Below are 6,124 nucleotides of genomic sequence, written 5' to 3' on the forward strand. Positions count from 1 at the left end.
TCGTCGTAAGGTAGGAAGCTCTGAGAACACCACTGTCAGGGTTTCTTATTTCTTAGCAACTGCGGTAAAGCAGATGATATTTTAGTTAGAAATTATCCTTAGAGATGTGATTTCCACCAACAGAACACTGTCAGACATGCCGTGTTATGTGAGAGTCTTTAGACTTCTGAAAATCTCTGCTTGTCTTCCTAAAGATTTTGTGACTGCAACAATAACATTTAAATTGACATGGACTTTTTACAAAAGGTATAAAAATACGTTAAGTTTCTTTTTAAACAGGAAGTACCCTTTTGACAATTATGCACAGAGGTAAAGAGAACTAATAAAAGCCAGGATTCTGCAACAACAATAAAAAATAGTTTGACAGTCCATACCTCATTCAAATGAAAAAAGACAGGAATCTGAATTGTAATTATATCATTATAAATATAGGGAAGTTTAAGAAATAAATGGGAGACTTCCCTGGTGGTGCAGTGGATAAGACTCCACATTCCCAATGCAGGGGGCCCGGGTTCGATCTAGTACAAAAGATGGCAATGATTCCACTCCCCAAAGCCTGGGAGAGAGAGATCTTCACAACTTCTAACGACCTCCATTTTGACTCTACACTTGCTAGCTGTCTTCTGCTCAATTCAGGATTCTGAAAGGGGCCCTGACAGTTGACAATCATTAGTGGGGGAATAAAATCATTGGACTAAGTAGGGCTTTGGTGAATCCAGCTCACTTTTATCTGTGACATCCAGCAGGGTCAATTTCCTCGGCCTCAGTTTCCAGAAAAGACCCTCTCTTGAGCTTCTCGAATTTTCACGTGCATGTGAATTACTGCGGGATCTTGTTGGAATGCAGCCTCCTGGGCCCCCGACGCAGAAATTATCCATCAGAAGGTCTCGAATGGGGCTCAAGGCTGGGCATTTCTATCCAAGGGACGCCGATGCCGCTGGTCTGTCGACCACACTTTGAGTAGCACCGCAGTGTAACATCACTCCCACAAAACACAGCCTCCACGACACAGAAACATACACAAAGAGTAACCAGACAAAAAGGCACTGAAACATTAACAACTGTTATCTTTACATCCTAAAGTTACAGATAATTAAAATTGTTCTTTATGTATATATCTGCATTTTTCCATAATGATTATGCTACTTCTATGATATACATATTATTTGAAATAAAATAAATGACCCAGTTGAGAAAGCTATCTTAAAAACTCATAAAGTAGCCTAAACCTTGCTCTCAAGGTCCCCACAATTAAGTCCCAACCTCCTTTCATGATATGATTCTAGCCAGTACCCTATGCTCAAAGAGAATATACCAAAGGGATTAGCAAACTCAGCTGCTGGACTCAAACTGCCTGGGTCCCAACCCCAGCTCTGCCTCCTACCACCTCGGTGAGGATGGGCCAACAGGGTTGTGGTCCCTGCCCCCAGCTCCTCAGCCTTAAAGTAGAGAAAACAGCAGTACCAATTCACAGAGCCACTGCCTGATGGAAATGTGGTCATTTGCATAAAGCTTTTAGAATGGAAATTAGTGACCAAGGCTCAGTTATCATCGTTACCCATGTCCCATACGTTCTACAATTTATAGGAATATCTTAAGTAGAAGAATGCCAAGTCCTACTCACGTGGGGCTCCGTTGCCTCTTCCTCCGTGCAGTGCTTTTTGAGAAGTCAGGGCTGGGGAAGGAAAGGAGACTGTGAAATACCAGGGCTGTGTTTCCATCCCCACTAATTCATACCGCACCCCCTTCCGCCCCCGTACCAGCTAGAAGTCCTCTCCTTCCAAAACAGGCCAGGAGTCCAGGACAATTCAGCTTCCTGGGCTCACAGAATCCCGCTGCGAAATGGGTGCCTCCCGAATTTGCGTAGTATTAATAACAACAATGTATCAGGCAGTTGTAGACCTTTCACTTGTGCTATCTCGTTTCTTCTCACAACACTATATTAAGAAGGCATTCCTTTTTCCCCCCTTTTACCGAACAGCAACGGAGGCACAGAGGAGTTAAGCAACTCACCCAGTGTGACGCCGTATGAAGCGGTAGGGCTAGCTCATAGGTGGGGGACGGGGTCAGGTTAGGGGTGAAGAAAACCGAGGAGACCCTCAAACCCCAGGAGGCACGACCTGAGCCCACCCCATCCCGGGTACGTTACCAAACGCAAAGAAGCTCCGCCCGCGGGACGTACATCACCACTCTAGGCCCTCAAACCTCCGCTTTTAGCCGCTCCTCCTGACCTGAAACACCGTCATCAAGCAAAAGATGGCTGCTACGTGTCCTCCTGGGGCGGAAGTGCCTGCGACTAACCCGGAACTCCTGGACCACATTTCCCAGAATTCCGCGGGTAAACCTTTACAGCGAGGCGTTACTGTAGCTGCAGTATATGGGATTACACGAGTTTACGAGCTCTGGACTACATGTCCCAGAATGCAAGGGTGGGTGCGGGGGTGTCTACCAGCACGAGCTCTGGACTACATGTTTTCACTCTGGTTTTCACTTTCCGGAATCCCTGAGGTCTCAGGCAGTCTTGCCGTTCTACTGTGTAGGCCTCAGAAAAGTGTAGATTCTGTTCATTGAAAGGCGTACAAACTCAGTAGAATTTTGGACGTCTTCAAGAGGCTAAGCGACATAAAAGCATTATCAGCCACGAAGGCTTCCTGGTAAACCCCAAAGAGTTTCACCATTGGAATAAGGGGAGAAGGAAACTGGGCTTTCTTTGGCACGGACCGAAGCCAAACGCCAAAACACCTCATTCCCTGAAATTGTGTAAAGGTGAACGTGTTTTGTTAGCATCTTACAACCCGTGCAGAAGCAAGGGAAAATTCTTTCTAGAGACAGACATCAACATCCTAGGTCTCAAGTTATTTCTGTAATTATAAAATCTGTGACATTGCTATTTGACCAAGTGAACTTTAAGGGGAAGAAAAAAGCATTACTTGACATACGGAGGGACACTTCACAGTCATAAAGTTTCAAATTATCAGAAACTAATAACTTCAGCTGATCCTTTATAAAGCAAAAATTGACAGAACCATGAAGAGAAACATTCAAATTCATAATTGGATCTGGAGATTTGAACACATACATAGAGGGAAATGTTGAGCCTTAAAAGCATATATGAAAGTAGAAAGGAAGTTGAAAATTGATTCAGAAAACATCCATTTCAGGAAGTTAATAAATGAATAATAAAACTGAAGAAGGCAGATGGAAAAATATAAGATCAGATTAATGAAATACAAAATAAAGTAGATCCCACACACACCCACAAATCAGAAATTAAAGAAAAAAACAAAACAAACAAAAAAAGATCATCCATAGTATAAACAAAGATTTTTTTCAAAAATTTGTTCCAAATTCTTTCAGGAAAATATCCTCCAAGAACTATTCCTGACTTAAGCCAACATAGCACACAGGATTTCTTTCCACTACACGTAAAGTGAAATCTTGGATATAGAATGATGAAATACGGTAACATGATTAAGTTTTATTTATTCACCTCCTGTTCCCTATGGCAGCCTCCACTCCCTTCTCTACCCCATAAGCTACCATTCTAATTTGTTTGATGTGTTTTCTTTTGGGTGTGTTCTTGTGCAAAATGTGCACTTGTGTATATTTTCAATTTATATAAATAATATTGTGTCATAAAATTCATTCTGGTGTTTATTTCCTTCATTCAGGAGTATATTTTTAAGATTCACCCATCCGGGCTTCACTGGTGGCACAGTGGTTGAGAGTCTGCCTGCCGATGCAGGGGACGCAGGTTCGTGCCCCAGTCTGGGAAAATCCCACATGCCGTAGAGCAGCTGGGCCCGAGAGCCATGGCTGCTGAGCCTGCACATCTGGAGCCTGTGCTCTGTAGTGGGAGAGGCCACAACAGTGAGAGGCCCACGTACCACAAAAAAAAAAAAAAAAAAAAAAAAAAACCATTCACCCATCCATCTACTTTTTTTTCATAGAATTCCATTTTCTGCACCCACATTTTAGCTGTACTCTTCCAACTGCCATGCCAATGATAATAAAATAAACATCTTCTTACATTTGTTTTTAGACATATGTGAGAATTTCTTTGGAATACATACCCGAGTGAAATTATTTCATAGCAAATGTGTATACTTTAATAATATAGCCAGATTGACTTCCTGAATGGCTACACCAGTCCAGATTACCAAACAGTTGCAAGTCAGGTTTTTGTGCAACCACTTACCTTCATTTGCACGACTCATCATCGTTTTGCTAGTGTATTAAATGTATACTAGTATCTTGTTTTACTTAAATTTCTCTGATTTCTAATAAGTTTGATCTTTTTTTCAAATGCTTGGTAGCTTCATCTATAAATGTCTACTTAAAACTTTTGCCCCATTTTCTAATGTGGATGCTATCTTTTTCTTCCTCATTTCTATTACATATTCTGATTATTAATACCTTTTCAGTTTTACCAATTACAAGTATCCTTTCCTAATTGGGCACGTGTTTCTAAAATTTTTCTATTGTGTTCTTCATGGAATAGAAATCTTTAAGATAATAAACCAATAATTTCTTAATATCTGTGCTTCTGTTTTTTTTTTTTTTTTGCGGTACGCTGGCCTCTCACTGCTGTGGCCTCTCCCGTTGCGGAGCACAGGCTCCGGATGCGCAGGCTCAGCGGCCATGGCTCACGGGCCTAGCCGCTCCGCGGCATGTGGGATCTTCCCGAACCGGGGCACAAACCTGTGTCCCCTGCATCGGCAGGCGGACTCCCAACCACTGCGCCACCAGGGATACCCAATATCTGTGCTTCTGAAACTCCTCAGGTGAAAAAGTATATTTCTACCTTTTAAAAATTAACTTTCTAGACTTATCTTCCACATGTAGGTCCTTTAAATATTTTGGAGTCTATTTATGTACATTTTATTCCATGGGATCCACTTTTATTTTTCTCCAAGAGAAATTCTTAAAAATAATGATATTCATGGCTTGAAGATTCAATATTACAAAGATATCAGTAATCCTCAAAATGATCTATAGGCTCAATCAAACCCCAATAAAAACATCAGCATTTTTTCCCTTGGAAATTGATAAGAGGTTTACAAATATTATGTGGGAAAACAAAGAGCTACAAGAAGAGCTGGGGGCTTCCCTGGTGGCGCAGTGGTTGAGAATCTGCCTGCTAATGCAGGGGACACGGGTTTGAGCCCTGGTCTGGGAAGATCCCACATGCCGCGGAGCAACTAGGCCCGTGAGCCACATACTGAGCCTGAGCGTCTGGAGCCTGGCTCCCCAACAAGAGGCCGTGATAGTGAGGCCCACGCACCACGATGAAGAGTGGCCCCCGCTTGCCACAACTAAAGAAAGCCCTGGCACAGAAATGAAGACCCAACACAGCAAAAATAAATAAATAAACTCCTACCCACAACATGTAAAAAAACATAAAAATAAAAGAAGAGCTGGGACAATCTGAAAGAAGAATGAAAAGAAAGATATTAGTCACATTAAATCTTACTATAAATCTACAATATAAGATAGTCTGGTGTTTGCTCAAGCACAGACAAGATAATATACATCAAAATCCATGTTGAGGGCTTCCCTGGTGGCGCAGTGGTTGAGAGTCCGCCTGCTGATGCAGGGGACACGGGTTCTTGCCCTGGTCCGGGAAGATCCCACATGCCGCGGAGCGGCTGGGCCCGTGAGCCATGGCCGCTGAGCCTGCGCGTCCCGAGCCTGTGCTCCGCAACGGGAGAGGCCACAGCAGTGAGAGGCCCGCATACCGCAAAAAAAAAAAAAAAAAAAAATCCATGTTGAAACAGACATTAGAACAACGTGTAAAAAGAAAACACTGCAAGGAGTTCCCTGGTGGTCTAGTGGTAAGGATTCGGCGCTTTCACTGTGGTGACCCTGGTTCAAACCCTGGTCAGGGAACTGAGATCCTGCAAGCCACGCAGCACGGCCAAAAGAAAAAAGAAAGAAAACACTGCAGCAGAGAGGGGAAAGAACTCTTGTTAATACAGTTGATCCTTGAACTAGGGTTCAAGGGGGTTAGGGGTGCCAACCCTCTGCTAAGTTGAAAATCCAAGTATAACTTACAGTCAGTCCTCTGTACGTACATGGTTTCTCCATAATCGGCAATTCTGCATCTGAGGATTGAACCAACCTT

General features: G+C 43.0%; 1 long non-coding RNA gene across 1 annotated transcript; it reads right to left on the reverse strand.

Moving 5' to 3' along the window:
* Nucleotides 1-80: 80 nt before the first annotated feature.
* On the reverse strand, nt 81-2,948 carry LOC309797562. The gene is made up of 3 exons (XR_014292708.1): nt 2,183-2,948; nt 1,625-1,675; nt 81-999 (listed from the first exon to the last, which is right to left on the reverse strand). It is a non-coding gene; the product is annotated as an uncharacterized lncRNA (long non-coding RNA).
* Between the last annotated feature and the right edge of the window lie 3,176 nt (nt 2,949-6,124).

The sequence above is a fragment of the Mesoplodon mirus genome (genome assembly GCF_964341445.2).
Source record: "Mesoplodon mirus genome assembly, contig: HAP1_SCAFFOLD_730, whole genome shotgun sequence".
In the NCBI taxonomy this organism is placed as follows: domain Eukaryota; kingdom Metazoa; phylum Chordata; class Mammalia; order Artiodactyla; family Ziphiidae; genus Mesoplodon; species Mesoplodon mirus.